Below are 20,299 nucleotides of genomic sequence, written 5' to 3' on the forward strand. Positions count from 1 at the left end.
CACGGAATACATCCCTCACAAAATTAGGACAACAAGTAGGGGTTTCGGTTTCTCTTGCTCACAGAGCTACAGAGCTGTGACACATCAAAGCGTACAGGTTTACATGGGCCCATTGTTTAAAACCTGCTGATCCAGCACAAGAGTGAGATATTGTGAGTGGTCGTTTAATCGACCCACAGCTTGTGTTCTTTCAGAATGAGGCCTGGTTTCATCTTAATGGTCGTGTGTCTCGCTACTGGTGTTTATGCAATCCCTCATTATGAAGGATGACAATTCCAGCATCTTATACCATGTAAGATTGAAGCAGGGCAGAGTACAAACACCGTGCGCGCAGCAAAGTGCCAAGGCTGGCCTACTAAGCCTGCTAACCTAATCCTGCCAGCGTTCGAAGCAAAGCACACCAGGAAAAGAGGCGCAGCGAGAGTGACATTTTATACCTAGGTGAACCGTCCACTTCAAATACAACATTCGGGATGCTTCTCTATTCCTCGGATAAAAAGCACGTACCTGGATTCATAATATTTTTTTGTTTTTTGTTATTTTGTTTGTTCCTTTCCTACTCCGACGGTATTAGAGCATTCGAAGCTTAGGGATACTTTTATTTTTCAGCCCTTCATAGGTCCCTTGTCTTTCTTTGGCCAACACCTTAATTTTTGAAGTGTCGGATACCTTCCATTTTTCCCTCTGGTTAGTGTTAATAGAGGATGGTAGCCCAGTTGTACTTCCACTTAAAACCACCACCACTTCTGCCGCTTTTCCCACATTGTGGATGCGAAATGCGTCGCACGTGTGATTTGACCCTGGTGTACGGCCGACTGACCTTCCTGACGCCGATCCTTTGTGAATGGTGTAATCACTATTGCGTGTTTGTCTGGTGTATTTATGTATTAAAGCATTGTTGTGAACATCACAGGTTTTTCCAATTACACTGCTTACTACTTGTTTAATATTATCAGCAAATAATACAGAAAATTAATGGTCTGAACTAATAATAGAACTCAATTACAAAGAAACCTTTTTTTTTGCTAGTCGCTTTACGTCGCACAGACACAGATAGGTCTTATGGCGACGATGGGACAGGAAAGGGCTGGGAGTGGGAAGGAAGCGGCCGTGGCCTTAATTAAGGTACAGCCCCGGCATTTGCCTGGTGTGAAAATGGGAAACCACGGAAAACCATTTTCAGGGCTGCCGACAGTAGGATTCGAACCTACTATCTCCCGAATACTGGATACTGGACGCACTTAAGCGACTGCAGCTACCGAGCTCGGTAATTACAAAGAAACAGAGGAAGATGAAATAATATTAATATAGGATACATTTAGTTACATCTAGACGCCATTTATCTTATAATGTAGCACTCCATACAGGATGAAACAAACTGGATTTCCGACATATATCAAGATGCTGTACTAGATTATACCGAGTCAAAATTCTGTATAAAGGAGAGTTCATGTACGTGGCGCTCTGACAATGTCTGCCCTATCTAAAAGAGTAAAATGGCTCTTTAGTTTTTCCCGTTGCCCACTCTGAAGTCCCACGGGATGTCGACAAAAAAATCCAATTTTTCGTAATCATTCGCGTTATCATCCGTCGTACATGGCATAAAGGAAAGCAAATAACATATTCTTAAACGTATGTTGTATACAGTCTTTTGATAGACCTAATGTTAAAGAAAATATTTGATTATATATATATATATATATATAAGAAAGAGCTTTGTCCGTACATTGCTCAGAATTTGAAAAGAATGACATTTATGTATCGGTCATGTCCACAGTAACAAGGAAATGCATTTTTTTACTTTTCCGTAATGTCTGTCTGTCTGTCTGTCTGTCTGTCTGTCTGTCTGTCTGTACACGCATCACGAGGAAACGGCTAGAGAAATCGGTATGCAAAGTCGGGGAATAAGTCGCTACAACCTAGGCCATAAATAATTTTATTCACGCTGAGTAAAATGGCAGTTTACGGGAAGGCCTAAAACTTAATTCTTAAATATTTACATTATTAGTGGTCCTGCAAAGTTGAAGAATAAGCCGCTACAATCGAAGCTATAAATAATTTTATTCACGCTGAGTGAAATGGTAATTTAGTGGAAGACCTGAAATTTATTTCTCAAATATTTATATTATTAGTGGTTGTATCGATAAATACTACATAACCAAAGTTACATAGAATTAAATTTTCGACCATTTATGTCTTATACATTTTTACCGTACTGGCTATGACAACACAGATACTCATGAAGCTATAAACAATTTTATTCGCCCTGGATAAAATTGTAGTTTAGGGGAAGGCGCCTAAAATGTAATTTTTAAATATCTATGTTATTGGTCCTATCGAAATATACTACATAACAAAAGTTATAGAGAATACAGTTTCCGGTCATTTGTGTTTTATTCAGTTTTACCGTACTGACCATGGTAAGAGAGGTACTTCAGAGTCGGAAGAAAACTAAATATGATGGCCTACAATATCGAAAGCGCATAACATTGATTAACAATAACATTACATTGACCATTGTTTGTTGTGATGTTTTTTGTCTCTTAAGGTGCCTCTCAACTCCGATAGATGGGATTACTGCTGCGTACGAACTATAATAGCCTGACTGAATATTGGCGGCAAATAGCTGGGAAGTTAGAAAACTTTCTTCTTTAGCATGCCATGCCTCTGGTTCATACATTTGCTGATATTGCTGGTATGTAACACACTGGTTCATCAGAATATTCCAGTTATTCGATCCCTGCTCTGATGCGCTGTTTCGAATGAGCAGTGGGCATACTTAAGGCAGAGGCTCACTTAGTAGAGTAGCAGTAGTAGTATGGCCTAGTCTAGAATAACAATTAGGGCTATTCCAAATTATAGCACCACAATTCACTAAATAACTTGAAATTCAACCCTGAAAAGAGCCGTTTCTTTAGGAAAGCTTCTTCCTCTTCAATTTTTATTAAATTCCACATTCAATTTATTTCAAATTAGCAGCGAACAGAACCGAGCTCGATAGCTGCAGTTGCTTAAGTGCGGCCAGTATACAATATTCGGGAGATAGTGGGTTCGAACCCCACTGTCGGCAGCCCTGAAGATGGTTTTCCGTGGTTTCCTATTTTCACACCAGGCAAATGCTGGGGATGTACCTTGATTAAGGCCACGGCCGCTTCCTTTCCAGTCCTTCCCTTCCCTCTCCTGTCCCATCGTCGCCGTAAGACCTATCTGTGTCGGTGCGACGTAAAGCCAATAGCAGTGAAGAGGGGGTTTCTTGGAGGAAATATTTGCCTCAGAGTCAGAATTTTTCCGCCGCCAGTGTAATGAATTGATATTTTCCGACTCATCGGGGTACTCCTAGGAAACAGATTAGTAAAAGGGCATAGTTATTGCCCTTGGAGTCGTCACTATTCCACCCCCTCCCCGCCGAAAACGGACGAAGAATTCACGGCACGCGGCTTGATCATTGCAGCTCTGTAATTTTGGACTGTTAGATCTTTAAAAGTGAGAAAGTGTGTGGATTTTCATTCGATCGAGTATTTCATATGAAATCATTGCTTTTAATCGCGCCAATCCTACTGACGTCATTGTAATGGATGTCCATTTCAGTTGGGAAAACCACTAAGACAGTCTTTCTGAAGATGTAAAAAGGCAGGCGGAGAGTGTCGACCATTATAATAAAAGCTCCCCAACCTGATTGTTACTGATGGTATGCAAGCGGGTCTACCATTACAGTGAAAATTCTTTAACTCAGTCTTCATATGAGAAAATATGTTTGGTGACTTCCCCGTCGCGTTTCTATGGTAACGTTAAGAGCTATGCAATTTCATACAACCTTGTTCACAACATGTACACTACCTAATGTAGAATTCTAATGTAGAATTCCGTAGCGAAGCACGGTTACATCTGCTAGTCTTCCTATAAATACCAACTCCATGTGATTAACATGACATAATATGCACATAAGACAATCCTGAGTGAGTAGAATTCAAATACGTAGTTTGGTTGAAATATGTCCAGCATTTTTCCACATTCAGGAATATATAAACTGATAGATCCACAGGCAGACAGACACCAAAGGGAAAAGTTCTACCTCATATTACCTCGGTGTTCAGATACGTTAGGTGGGGGCAATTTTAAAGCCGAGAAAAATATGATGCATCCTCTGATTTTCTCCTGTTATGGATCCTTCAAATGACTGTAGGTCTGCGAGGGTGTCTGTCATTGGCCGTTAATTTTCTCTGTCATTTGAAGAGTAAGTGAAAAAGTTACTTAAAATGAAGGGGCGTTTTACACACATCAATAGTGTAAGAGAAAACTGAAGAACACTTCTGGTATTCCTTTAAACCCCCAGTCTATTCAGTGATTCTTAAATGATAAGCATATCGAAACCTGCTCCAGGATGAGTAGACTCTAAATATGAAGTTTGATCGAGATCTATTCAGCCGTTTACCTGTGATGGTGGAACAAACAAACACAGACTCGAAAGCTAAAAACTACTGATACGATCTTGAATTGACCAGAAAGGATAAATATACCAAAATTTGGTTAAATAAATGGCATGAAATGACATTACAAACAACGGATCCCCTATAATTTTGTGGACCTAACAACTGGTTTTAGATCTCTTGAGAATGCATAGCAGAATACGAAGCTCTACTCGACAGAGAAACACCGTGTAAAGGACCAAACGCGTCGTACTTGTATCATGTTCTAAGAAACTGAAAGACTTGTCAGCATGGGCGCCCATAGGATAGTTTGTAGGGGGCGGGGCTAGACCTGGGGGTATGTAGTATTTTTAATACTTTGGAAGATGAATGTCGACTTCTATTCCACGGTAGAATACCACACACGGTATCCCCTACCACTTCTACGTAATACCGATTTTTAAACCATTTTCTTGAAAGAAAAACAGCTGACTATATTAGATTGTTTCCTTTCCCTGAGAGCTAGGGGGGGGGGGCGTGTCCCCACCTTGCCCCCGAGTATGGGCGCCCATGCTTGTCAGGCTTCGTTGCTGTGCATGCCGAAATAATCTGATTCAGAACATAGGGACGGCCAGTAAATGAAGTACAAGAACCTTAAAAAAGGAGAAAAGAGCCAAAAGATATAATTAATTTAAAATGAAGCTGTATTTCTAATGTAATTTCTTTGCAGGACGTTATCGTAACAGTGGAGTAACAGAAGAACTAACGGCGAACAATCGAATGACTGCGTCAATGGAAATGTTCAGAGAAAGAAAAAGTGTGTAAAATAATTTGGTGAAGGTAAAATCATTAACAGCTCCACGTAACCGTGTTGGGGCCAATTAGAAGGAAAGAACGCCACGATCTCGTGTTGGTACATTTTCCTAGTTGAGAACATTTTGCCTCAGTTGGAGGGAATTAGCCACAAGAATTGAATCGAGGTTGAGCGTCTAACAACAAGACTAGCAACCGTTTACTACAAAGCACTTCCGATGTCTGATAACAGAACACAGTCACACAGCTACATGTCGAGAGTTTAAACCCGGCGGAGGTAGTCGGAATTTTGAAGGGCGGGTACAAGTCCATTTCTTTACATCGTTCGATGTTGGAATGTAAAAGATCTTTGGGACACATTCATTGTTTACCCGACAAAGTTAATTAAAAATCAGCGGGAGATCGTCCAACAGTGATCCGGCTTCCCTGCCATCTGATAACGTAAAACAGAACGTCGGAACTGACACGCAGGCAGCCTAAATACCGTCAAATAAAATACCTGAGCACGGCAACTGAGGACATTCATGTTTTTATTAACTTTTCATATGTTAGCTCGCAAAGTCAAGGACACCATTTTACTACCAGCAACATGTATCTTCTATATTTTCACCTTCCACAAATTTCTTTTCCCACATTCCTCCCGTAACACTAGGATAGTTTTGCTGTTCCCCTGATTTCAGTGAAGTTCAGGTTCTCTTGTCATTTTACGAATCTCATTCCCGTCTATAAGGAGACTACGCCCGGGATATCCCCACCTTCTAAGAAATCATTCAGAACACAGTCCACTGTAGACATTTTGTTCTCTACAAAGATGTTTCATGACTTCTTACCTCTCAAACAAGCATTTAATTTTCATACCGACATGTATCTACTTGCTGGGCACAACTATGCAGTGACCAGAATCACAAGTTGAGGTGCACCTTCGGTACGCTCAGCAAGCCTATCCCTATTCAAGAGCAGTCAAAAAAGGGAGTTAATCGGAATGATGTTTTTCGTTGAATTCATTACTTTATTTACGGCGGAGAGCCTGCACAAGCTTCCACCATGCATGGCACAACTTCACACAGTGAATACTGCCATTTACAGGAGCGTTTGCAGGTAGAAGTTCGCCGAAAACTACCTGTACTTAGTGTTGCTGTACCACAATGCCACGCTGCACACACCCTACAGCATGCGTGAAATGTAACGGTGTTTCTGATGGTATGTACTCGACCGTCCTCCCTATTCTCCTAACCTGGCATCCAATGATTTCCATACCTTCGGTCCGTTTAACAAGTACCAGGGTGGTAAGCGATTTAACGACGATACAGCCGTTCGCCATGCCGTCACGACGTAGATCTAGGGCTAGTCGCAGATTTCTTCCAACAATGCGTCTATCATTGGAACAAGTCCTTGGACAAGAATGGTTGCTGTGTTGAGCAGTAATGCATATCAGCGCTCTACTACTTCTTTACGTCGCACCGACACACAGAGGTCTTAAGGCGACGGGGCTAGGAGTGGCAAGGAAGCGTCCCTGGCCTTAATTAAGGTACAGACCCAGCATTTGGTGTGTGTGAAAATGGGAAACCACGGAAAACCATCTTCAGGGCTGCCGACAGTGGGGTTCGAACCCACTATCTCCCGAATACAAGCTCACAGCTGCGCGACTCTAACCCCACGGCCAACTCGCCCGGTGGGTCGGGAATGAGGTGTGATGAAATTATGTGGCATATTTTACGGTCGGATGCTCTTCCTAACGCCAACCTCAGTTGAGCAACTAATGAACATGAAATGAATCATGGTGAATGCAAATGGATAAGGAGGTGCAAGGAATCGGCTGGGGGCTGAGTGGCTCAGGCGGTTGAGGCGCTGGCCTTCTGACCGCAACTTCTGGCTCAGTCCGGTGCTTGCTCAAATACGTCAGCCTCGTGTCGGTAGATTTACTGGCACGTAAAAGAACTGTAGGACGAAATTCCGGCACCTCCGCGTCTCCGAAAACCGTCAAAAAGGTACTTAGTAGTGCCATTATTATTATTATTATTATTATTATTATTATTATTATTATTATTATTATTATTATTAATCGGCTGGTGGCCTATGCATACGAACTGTCCCTTTATCTGACTGGAACTGAAAATGGTAAAGCACAGAAAACTTATTCTGATAACAGCCGACGATGGGGTTTGAACCCACGCGTCTCCCGAATGCATGGCTTGTTGCGTTAACACGGGGGAGAGGGGCGGCACTGCGCTCGGTACTGTGTCTGTGCGAGCTCTTGCTACCTTGTTCCTTAACGAGTACGAAAAGAAATTTAAAAAATAAACTCCTTAGAAGTTAGAAAAGTATGCAATGCTCTGAGTATCTTATCGCGTTACTAACAGTTACACATGCGTGTACTTTAAAACTTTATGCAGTATCCAGTATTCGGGACATAGTGGGTTCGAACCCCACTGTCGGCAGCCCTGAAGATTATTTTCCGTGGTTTCCCATTTTCACACACACCAAATGCTGGGGCTGTACCTTAATTAAGGCCACGGACGCTTCCTTCCCACTCCTAGCCCTTTCCTTTCTCATTGTCACCATAAGACCTATCTGTGTCGGTGCGATGTAAAGCAAATTGAAAAAAAAAAATAATTGAAAATGTTGGACACTGAATGGCTGAAGAGTTGAATCAGTCATGCGAGGGCACTCATTCAATGCCTCTGATACAGATATGTAGAAAACATTGATCGAATTTATAACGTAAAGCAATCTTGTGAACGCCGTGACAAGTAAGACTACACTGCATGGTGGCCGGACCGACTGTCGGATGAATCTCGAGTACAACCAACGCTTCCTTTACTCTGCAGGAAAAAACAGTTCAAACACACCTTCCGTTTGAAACTAGAGAGGAACGAACTAGCCAATAAAGAACCAATTTCTACTGATGGGAGCTAAAGTGTCTGGAAGTGCACATTGTGGGGGAGTACACAGACAATTGAACGAAAAAATTGCGTGGCCAACTTTTCGTGTGACTGACGATGATCTTGATTGACTGTCATCATTCAAATGATTACCACTGTAGAACAACGACACAGTGTGTCTAACTTACCAGAGTAAATAATGTGTTTTTATCGTTATAGAAAGGGCACATATCCATTTTTTTATCTGCCAAATTCGAAAAAGTCCTTCATCTTAACTCCATATTTAATCAAGTAACGTAGCCATAACCACCAACACTAACGGAAAAAACATACATTTAACGTAGATAGCAAAACTGGATTTTAAACGAGTTTTTGCTCCTCCTGAAAACTTACATTTATGGGCATATGCCCTTTTTTAAATGACTGATCCAATTTCAAAGCAAGAAACCCGAATGAGAATCACACTAAAAACAGCTACAAGGGTTCCTCTACTATGATCACCTGCTAGCACCGTGCCAAGCAATTTAACACGCATGGACATGGAAATAATATACACACGAAGAAATTATCGGCAATTCTATGTTTGCCGTTGAATTGAGTGTTACTATACTACCCTCTCATTGCGAGAATAGTACGTTAATCCGGTATCAGATGAATTGTGTAGAGCACAGAAATAGAATATTGATTCAGTTTTCCAGGAAAGCACTTCTAAAGCAATTCTGAGAATTTCACCAATGTTATAGTTAACGATTACACTGTCGACTGTATTCCACTATAACTGGTCGGCGTGTAGCGCAATATTGTGAGAAACCCGCAATACTAACGCCTATGTGTTATAGATCAAAAACATATCAGGATTACTAGAAAAATATTATTCATGTCATTAAGTCCTTTATTTGCACAAAATAGTCATTTATTCGAGTAAAACGATGCTTAGGTCATTGCAGTTAAATGTATTCGCCGGTAGATGGCTCTATGAAAGTTGTCTCCGCTGATCTTTCTATGCCAGCCCGATAGAGGGCTCTGTGCAACTTGTCTATGCAAGTTGTCTGTGAAATCATGTTATCACCAGAAAGTAAGTTGTTGCTTCATGTTGGTTCTAATAAGCGAGAACAGAAAGCAATTTATCTCAGGAAACTCCATAGTTCCTTTACTTGACTCAATCATTTATTCGCAAAATGCGATGCCGTGGACGTTTCATTTAATTGCATTTGCCGGTAGATAGCTGGGTAAGTCTGTGAATGTCTGCCATTGGATGCATTTCGAGCAGGCGGTCCGTCCGCTGATCATTCAGTGCTATGTTTAGAGGCACCTGATTTTAAGATAGCGCGAAATCGCGAAAGTTTTGCGAAATATTACAAATTTGGCTCAAAACGCAAAATTATTTATAAGCAAAATTGCGAAATAAATGAATTATGTGGAATTACTCTTTAATCCAAGAAGCATAATAATATTACTTAAAAATGATTAAGTATCTCATCTCGCAAAGCAAATTCCCAACCTACAAGAACTTTCAATATCAGAATATCTTGTACCATACACAGTGTTTAAGGATCTAGTTTTTGACAGCTGCAGCGAAGGCTTTATGGAGCCCAGTCAGTAACGTTGTTGGTAACAGAACATTTTCAGCGTATTGTAATGTATGACAGGAGAGCAGTTCTGACTCCCACTAATATGGAACGCATGCTATCTCTGTCTTTTTCAGACTGTGTAGGTGGGCAGGACAAAAATTTGTCCAAATATCTATGCATTGTTATATGTAATATGCGTAATTCTCATGTTTCTTGTACATGTGTAAAATAAGATATGTTTTACTGGAAATTGGCTATAAATGATCTTTTTAGTTTATAAATTATTGCTGAAAGGTGGAAATAAAATGAGCGAAATTTTTAAAGAAAAAATAAAAATATCGAAGAAACTTTTTAAAACTGACGAAATTAGGCAAAACTTTTCACCACAAACAGGTGCCTCTAGGCATGCTTTATCGACTGCTACGGAAGTGTGATGTCCATGCATAATGTTGGACATTTCATTAAACACACACCGCGCCATTCTACTAGTAAATGCGTATTCTCTCAAATGGTGGTTCTGTTTGTGGTTCCTTGAGTGCATACAACTACCTCCACTCGCTTATCTCACAGTCCGCACCTGACAGAAACCTAATGGTCAGCAACAAACTTAGTTTCTTGTTAGTACCAAACGAACTGCCGCTATTATGTAAACGAGACTGCAGAGCACGTTGAGTGTTAGCTGACAGCGCCATTATGGCACATTCGTAGCAAATGAGCAATTGTGTTAAATTTGGAATGCAGGAACGGAAAGCTGGGAATTCTGTTTTTATGTCCTCTATGATTTCAGTTTTCTTTCCATGGTTACTTATTCCTTGACTGAATATCCTGCTTCCTGGCAGAAAGTGAATTATTATTCTCTTCGTCATTTTTAGCATTGAAGAGAACACATGCACTTTGCGATAATTAAATTAAAATTATTATTATTTTCGTGAAATGTGTTCTGCTCCTACGAGAGGACGCCCAGAAGCAGTGCAGGTGTCAGACCTCGAATTATTACTGTGAAAAGCATGCGCAAGAAGATAACGATAGGGCAATTGCCAAGATCCAAAATTCCATAGGTATAATCACAATGAAAATGTATATTTTCTGTTACTTTTCTCACGCTTCCATCATCGTTAGTCTTTGTTCGCCGTAGCTCATCGTTACAGCGCGCTGCCACTCTAGGGGTCACTTGGAGCCTTCGATGATGCTGATGGATGTCAATAGCCCTGCTGTATAACTCCCTTTTCTCGTAATCGAATTGTGAGATGCGCAGCTCATCTGCAGTTTGTCAATACCGGCTGCTGGATCAGAAGGCTAGCATGAAATAAGCGCTCCCACTAATGGAATTTAAGAGTGTACTAGACTACATAAACAGCGATATGGATTTTACTCTCGAGCTTCACGACAGCCACGCCAGGTACTTGCTTTACTTACCAGAGTCTGTCAAAGCATGTTCATCAAACAAAAATAATATCCTCATATTAAGAGAACCGTCGCTATCCATCATTACTTGCAAGTTGCTAACGTTGCAGAAATATACATGTCCTGGAATGGCCATCTTCAACCATGTTCAAATGCTGCTGCTCTTGTTTAAAGAGGCCTAACATCTAGGTCATCAGCCCCTAATGGTACGAGATGAAACGAAATATAATCTATATATTGAAAGAGTTTATTAAAAACAGCTTCCGCCCATCCGTTCTACTGGAGCGGTTTGCTTCATTTATAATTTATTTTCTCCGGAATTACCTGACGGAGAACCATGAGACATTGCTAAGTCTGTAAGTTCAACCAAACACAAATCATTGAATGATCGCTAATAATTGCAGGCGAAAGCTTATCCTAGCCCGCAATACATTCTGTACTTAGCAGGTTGCTAAGCGACTAGCACTTTCATTAATATTCTGATAGATGTGATTGTCATCCTTAGTAATGTCACTGCAAGCAGCCATATTTGATTACTACGTGTCAAGCCGGAGAGTATACACTTCTTCCGATCAAGGAAGAATACTATTCCCTGCTAGATACTGTTATTCTCTAACCTTTCCAAGCTTCCCAATAACTTACACCATGCTGAGATAAACGTCTCGTACAAACAGACCCCATCATGACATTCGCGTTAGACATTATCTGGGAACACCTATCGAAGGATAACCTAGCTACTCTAGAAAGAGTGAAGGCCATGTATCTTAAAAAACTTCTCTGTCTGGCAAGAAATGCTCTTTCGACACTAACATATGAGATCACAAGACAACTGTGCTATATAGAACTGCGATTAAAAATTCCACTGCCTTCTACGACACAATACCAAGCTTAACATCAAAAACTGCAAGCGAATATATGGATAGATTGTTACCAGCCGCACGACATGATGAAGTCAAAATAGATTAATTCTGTCTACGAATTGTGGCATACCACAACGTGCTTCCTATTGAATGTTCATAAGACCAGTGAAAAAAGCAATGATTACGACACATCAATATGAGTTGATGATGATGATGATGATTGTTGTTTAAAAGGGCCTAACATCGAGGTCATCGTCCTCTAATGGTACAAAATGAGACGAAATGAAATGATAAATTAAAAGTCCAAAAGCCTCCACTGACCAGAATTCAAAACGTGAAGGCGAAGAATGCATGGATGGAGATGAATTTAAAACAATCAGTGGATCCGACACGCAAAGTCTCGCATTCACAAAAACTGACGTGAAACAATACTATTACTGACCAAGGGACTGCGTCTATAGCATAATACTAAATCGACAACGCTGTTAGTCCAAAATGGTCCAAAATCCAAGTCATCGGCCTCTCATAATGGTACTTATCGTGAGGAAAGCAGAACCATGGCATTTGTCATGTTGCGGTACTAATCAAAAGTAGCTTAGACTCGCGGCATTCTACACAGTATGGTACTAAAGACAGGTAATGAAATTTGCACAGGGAATACATACCTGTGGTATTTCGCACACTGCGGCGCTGTTTACAGGCAACGCAAACCTATGATGCTCCTCACAAAATTGAACTAACCAAAGGGACCCGCGCTATCCCGCGGTGTTCCTCACATAGTGGGTACTAAACATAGGCAAGGCAGAACCATGGTGTCGTTCATCCCATGGTGTTGCTCATATAGCGGTACCAATCACAGGTACTGTAAAAGCCGCCAACGTACTCTATTGCTACTACTCACAAACCTATATGGTACCTAACATAGTGGTACTACGCACAAGTAAAAGCGACTCATGGTGTTCCCCGCGTGGTGGTACAAAGCACAAGTAGTCTCATGGTTCTAATTTGATCATCCCTTGGTCGCCCCTTTTAGTCGCCTCTTACGGCAGGCAGGGGATACCGTGGGTGTATTCTTCGTCAGTGTCCCCTACCCACAGGAGGTAGTGTGTTTGGTCCGCGAGAGGTATTTTATTTCCCTCAAGTCCGACGGCAAGCCGGTTAAGACCTGGGACGCGCCACGTGGGAGTATCACTTCTCCCGCTACTACGCAAGATGAGTTATCTGACCCGTGCGGAGCAGCATGGCTCCTCTAGTAATAATTAAAATTCAAAAAATCACCCAATGACTAGAATTTAAAAGATGAACAAAATTATTATGAATTTAAGATAATCAGTGGATCTAATTCGTAATGTCTCATTTTCTTATAAAATGGTTTTGAAACAGATTATATTTATTCAAATGAAGACATTGCCTTTGAAATGAAATCATTAATTTAAAAACACACAAAGACAAACTTCAACGGAACTAGCACAATAAAAATACAGTTAAGTCTAACAATAAAATAAAAAATTAAAACACATAAATAATTGACTTTAAAATACGACAAAACAGGCCACTATCCCTCATACAATGGATGACCAAGGTCTGCTGACTGTTCGCCGTCTCGTAGAATGAGACAGATGCTACTCGGAAGTTTTAAACTACGGCACAAATGGGCCAGGTCCGTGTACTCCGTAACGATGTGCACCACGGTACGACGACTGCCGCAAGTACACACATTTACACTGTGTAAGGGTTGTTCAATTGAATCGTTGACTGGTGTCAAAAAACTTGCACATTATGTTCTGGACAGAACGTACACAGCACACTGATGGCGTATATATACCCTCCACAATGAAACACGCTATAGTTGCTAACTAAACAATTCCTCCACAGCATACGAACAGCTTGATCAATGGTGAAAGGGCTATCGTCAGCAGACCAAAGACGTGACTGACACATTGTCTGTAAGACCCTTGTTGTGTGTCTCAGTCTGGTAGCTATGATCGTTAAGGGTGAAGTGTATTACGTCTAACACCCTGATTAGCCACTTCGAGTCCCGATGGTACTAAAATGGCAATGTGGGAGAGGTACCGGTATACGGCTTCTAATCACCACATTGCGCGGGGGCGGTAGAATAACACCCACAGTATCCACTGCCTATTTTATGAGGCGACTAACAGGTGCCCCAGGGGATCTTAACTTGGGAGTGTTAGTTGAAAACCACGGGAAACTTAGCTGAGTCCTGGCATTGCCTCCACTTGCGCCAGACTCCTCACTTTCAGCCATCCTATCCAACCTCCCTTGGTCGACTGTTCTTTTCCGACCCCCGACGGTATTAGGGAGCGTTTCATTTTCACGCCCTTCGTCTTTCTTTCGCAGGTACCCTCATTTATCGAAGTGTTGCATCCATTCCACTTTCTTCCCTTTGATTAGTGTTAATAGAAGATGGTTATCCAGTTGTACTTCCTCTTAAAACAACTATCACCACCTCTTATTCGACAGGAGAAGATTAAGAACCGACACAGGGTTTCACCCTCTCCCTACCTCATTTATCAGGATCATCACCACCACCACCACTACCAAAAACCACACTCTGTGGCGCAGGTCACCTATGAGCGTCAAACAAAATGACCTGTACGAGGCGACCCGAACATGTCCTCGGACACTCCCGGCACAAAAAGCTATAGAAAAATTAATAATAATATTCGCTTTACGTCCCAGTAATTACTTTCACGGTTTTCTGAGACGCCGAGGTACCGAAATATAGTCCCGCAGGACTTCTTTTGGGGCTGATGTATAGCACCAGACTGAACCAGGATCGAACTTGTCAAGCACCTCAACTGTCTGAGCCATTCAGCCCGGTAAAATAAAATAGACAATGGAGTATAAGCACACCTTACAACAGTGAAAGCACCTTCCCACCACGGTCTATTCGTTTGCTTCAACACATTCCTCCACTTGGCACATGCGTCTCAAACAGGAATCAGACATAAGGGTTTTTGTAGATGATGTTATTCTCTATAGAGTAATAAATAAGTTACAAGATTGTGAGGAACTGCAAAATGACCTCGATAATGTTGTGAGATGGACAGTAGGTAATGGTATGATGATAAACGGGGTTAAAAGTCAGGTTGTGAGTTTCACAAATAGGAAAAGTCCTCTCAGTATTAATTACTGCGTTGATGGGGTAAAATTTCCTTATCGGGATTACTGTAAGTACCTAGGTGTTAATATAAGGAAAGATCTTCATTGGGGTAATCACGTAAATGGGATTATAAATAAAAGATACAGATCTCTGCACATGATTATGAGAGTATTTAGGGGTTTTAATAAGGATGTAAAGGAGAGAGCATTTAAGTCTCCAGTAAGACCCCAACTAAAGTATGGTTCCAGTGTATGAGACCCTCAGCAGGATTACTTGATTCGAGCGAGAACTAGGAAAAAATCCAAAGAAAAGCAGCTAGATTTCTTCTGGGTGATTTCCGACAAAAGAGTATCAGTACCAAAATGTTGCAAAGTTTTGGCTGTGAAGACTTGGAAGTAAGGAAAACAAGCTGCTCGACTAAGTGGTATGTTCCAAGCTGTCAGTGGAGAGATGGCATGGAATGACATTAGTAGACGAATAAGTTTGAGTGGCGTTTTTAAAAGTAGGAAAGATCACAATATGAAGATAAAGTTGGAATTCACGAGGACAAATTGGGGCAAATATTCGTTCAGAGGAAGGGGAGTTAGGGATTTGAATAACTTACCAAAGAAAATGTTCAAAAAAATTCCAATTTCCTTGTAATTATTTAAGAATAGGCTACGTAAAGAACACATAGGTAATCTGTCCTACATGCAGATCAGTAGAGATTGATTGAAACACCAAACCATGCAATTATGCCAGCTCTTGGTTGTAGTGTTACCAGCTCTACGCTTCAACTGAACAGCACTTACATATCGAACTTTTAACAAAACAGACCGAGAGAACAGTTGGGAAGTATGTGCATTGTGCTGCTAGGTGCAAAGGGTGGATAAAAGAGCAAACAAACCTGCAGGAGTACAAGGTGGACGATGCATGAACAAGACTTGACACCATTCTTGCTGACGGTCTGTGGAACTGCTTGCAGTAGCTGCTTCACCAGACTCTCCACATGACCTGGAGAGTTGGGGGCGGCACAAACGCTCTGGAGCAGCCCCAGCACGCTGGGGGTGGCGCCTTGAGAGTTCTGCATTCAACTTCACACGGAACACATGTCCGAACCGCTCTTTCATGCCACGATCACACACCCGCACACAACCACTAGCACTTGCACATCACCGTATTATCGTAAACATATCTTCGTCGTTCTGTCTCGTATCGGTTGGTGAGAAATAAAACCACCTTGCAACAGGCTTGATGAACATGCTTGCACGCGTGTCGCTAAACGTTCTGATCGACCATGCAAATTATCCTAAATATTTAAACTCATACCTCTTGGCTCTTGAGGACAAACCCTGAAAATATGTCTGCTAGAAACGAAGGAAACAAGCATCACGAATGGTGCAACACGGTTAAAAATCTAATCCATAAGAACATGTCTAGTTTGGGGTAATATATGCCTTATTATGCGAGAAGCAATAAAAGGTGAAAGCAATCCACGACACCATGCCCCATACGAAATTCCCCCTGTATCCACTCATATACCTCAAGTATAACAGACGTGAAGCAAGGGAGGTGACGTTCCATTCATGCCGGAACTTTTGTTTGCTACTTGCTTTACGTCGCACCGACACTGATAGATCTTACGGCGACGATGGGATAGGAAAGGTCTAAGACTGGGAAGGAAGCGACCGTGACCTTATGGTACAGCCTGGTGTGAAAATGGGAAACCAGGGAAAACCATCTTCAGGGCTGCCGATAGTGGGGTTCGAACCCACTATCTCCCGGATGCAAGCTCATAGTTGCGCGCCCCTAACCGCACGGCCAACTCGCCCGGTATGGCGGAACTTGACTTGCAACTCTGGTGACATTAACCGATGTGCTAAGAGGAGATCGCATGCTTGTTTCCACGGCAAGACCCCGAAATGAATCCCTGAATTACTTCAAGATACTAGTCACTGCAATTGGATTCTACAGCCGAGTACTCGGCTAATGTGATAAGTACAGTCAGTACTCGGCCTAGCAGCGAGCGAGACAGTGGATAGAAACGCGGCCCAGCTGCTCGGCCTGCACACTCGCCTCGGCGCTTCACTCGCTCTTCACACAGTCAGTGTAATCAGTCAAGTCAATTGTGAAGGAGTGTTCGTGTGTTGTCTGGCGCATTGTGATTTGATTTCTTCAATGACAATAAGTGAAACAACGTTCAAGTTCATTCAAGAGTACAAAACACACGAATGTTTATGGGACTTCAAATCTGCTGAGTACAAAGACAAAAACATGCGTGATGCTGCTTATCACAAGTTAAGAATTTACCTGACTTTGGTGTAAAAAAATGAAATTAAAACTCTTCCTGCTAATGTCATCTTCGATTTCCTCTATTATGGCAGGTTGCAATAGTGTTTAAAAACACACTTCATTTTCCTACTACACATAACCACGTTCCCGCCCCCTTGAAACATGCCAATACACTGACTCGTTCACTGTCTCTTCCTCGTGTAATCACATCTACTCCTCAATAAGTAACAAAGCGAGTGAATCGGCCCAGTACTCGGTAGGTGTTACTGTGAGCCAGCCACACAGGATCCACTTGCTTCATTTTGGTTTTATTCTCTCCAGAATTACCTGCCGTGAATCACGAGAGATTGATACGAGGGGCGTTTGAAAAGTCCGTGCAAAAAATAAAAACTACTTACGTGTTTTGGGTAAACCTTTTTTTTTTCGACATAGTCTCCTTTTAGGCTTATACACTTCGTCCAACAATGTTCTATTTTGTTCATCCCTTCCGAATAATATGATTTGTACAAGTCTGCAAAATATCGATTAGTGTTTGCAATCACCTCCTCCGACAGAGTCAAGTCTGGAGAATAGAGGGGATGTGAAACTAGTTGGAATCCTATTTCCATTCATTTTGCGACCACAACTGCTGAGGTGTGTGCTGGTGCGTTGTCGTGATGGAAACGGACTTTCTTGTGGGCCAATCGCGGGCGTTTTTCTTGCAGTTCAGTTTACAAACGGTCCAATGACGATGAATAATATGCACCTGTAATAGTTTTACCCTTTTCCAGATAGTCGATGAGGATTATCCCTTGCGAATCCCAAAAGACAGTCGTCATAACTTTCCGGCCGAAGGAACGGTCTTTGCCTTTTTTGGTGCAGATTCCCCCTTGGTAACCCATAGTTTGGATTGTTGTTTGGTCTCGGGAGTATAGTAATGCATCCATGGTTCATCCACAGTGACGAAACGACGCTTAAAGTCCTCCGGATTCTTCTGAAACAGCTGCAAACCATCCTTGCAACACTTCACACGATTCCGTTTTTGGTCAAGCGTGAGCAATCGCGGCACCCATCTTGCGGATAGCTTTCTCATGTCCTCTGGGAACATCTACAGCGAAGGTTGTGTATCTTAAAACAGTTCTCTGTCTGGCGAAAAATGGTCCTTCGAGACTAACTTGTGAGCTCACAAGACCACCGTTCTATATAGAAGAACTGTCATTAAATATACGACTGTCTTCTACGATACAATACCAAGCTTTACATCAAGAACTGCAGGATAGAATAAGCGAGTATATGGATAGATTTTTACCAAACAGACGGTATGATGACGCGAGAAGTGATGAATTATAACAACGAACTGCAGCACACCACAACGCGCTTCTTATTAAATGTTCAAAAACCATTGAAAATGAAAGGCAAAACAATATGACTACGATGGGCATATCGAGACGAATTATCTTACCTACTGCGGAGCAGGACGGATACTGACCTCTGCGTTTCTCCTACGTTTGAGGAATCCCCAGGACCTCACCGGCAACAATTTGAAGTTTCGACCTAGACAAACAATGTAAACTTTCTTATCTCTAGAGCTTCGTAGTATGTTTCACATTCTGCGATGTGTCCTTAGCTTTGATCTTCCTCGATGAGTTGGGTCAACTCTTAACCACGTACGAACAAAGGAAAGTTTGTGTGTGTGTGTGCGGGGGGGGGGGGGGGATCCTCGTCCACAAGATGAATGTGGGGCTCATAGAGACAGTGTCCACCTCATCACACGACAGTTTGTCCTCCACGACACTCTAGCCGGGCGTGTTACAAACTTAAATTTAATATTGTAATTTTTACGCCTTGATTGTACTGGAAACAATACACCTCAATTAAATTCTATTCAATGCGGTTCAAGAGAACACCCCTCTGTCTTTCCACATAAAACAAACGGCCACGTCACTGTGGCCATATTTCACTAGCAAACTGTGATTCCGCTCAATAAATGACGAAGCCCTGGACATGCACGTACCAGATGATGTTCTTAGGGGAGGAAGAAGATCGATAACCTACATTAGCCACTGGAAAGCGCTAACAGCCATCTTCCAACAGCTCATTTATCTCAATCCAGACGCATATTCAATTTATAAAACACGACAAAACGCTGGGATTCACCTAATCTACTGACATATCAATCCATCAACATAACACCCTGCCAATAGTTCAATGCAGTCTGAAGAACTTCTTGTGCTTACTAACAAAAGAAAAACAAGAACATACCAGAAGATCGCATTCTTCTCTCCTTTCAAACAAGCTCAAGTCCTTTGACAACCATTACCACAGTTTACAATGCCGAAGTGTTCAGCTCCATGGCTAAATGAATAGCGTGCTGGGTCGGCGATTGTAACCTTCACTGGTTAATTCCGATCGTTCGGGGGATCGGTGTGTGGGCGCCATCCTCACAGACGCGTAGGTCGCCCTTACGGCGTGCACCAGGCCGCCACTTATTACTATTATTATTATTATTATTATTGTTATTATATTGCCGTAGTATTTCCAACACTTACTTATGGACTTTGGTCTTGAATTGCATACGGAAGACATAAAATGTCGGGAAAAACCCAGATTACAGGAAATAGTTTTAACGATTTTTTAAAAACTTAACGGAGCATTGCAGGATTAACATACACGAAGTACGCGAAAACTACAATGTTTTCCTTCATGTCATCTTCGCAATGCATAATCGTAGTCTATACATTTTAGAGCGGACAATTATAGGGTTATAAAGACATAGAAAACCTGAAATTACACATCCAGAATCATTCTCCCTGCTGACTCAACCAGTTCGACTGTAATCCCTATTAGTATTGACAGCTCCACATAAGATTCCATTTTGTTCGCTAACATGTTCCCCAGCGGGGCTCCTTTACTCTCGTAGATCCTAGGTTTACTTAAAATATTCTGAGCTCAGTACATTCTGTTAACCAGGATCCTACCCTAAGTA

The sequence above is a fragment of the Anabrus simplex genome, chromosome 3, assembly GCF_040414725.1.
Source record: "Anabrus simplex isolate iqAnaSimp1 chromosome 3, ASM4041472v1, whole genome shotgun sequence".
Lineage (NCBI taxonomy): Eukaryota > Metazoa > Arthropoda > Insecta > Orthoptera > Tettigoniidae > Anabrus > Anabrus simplex.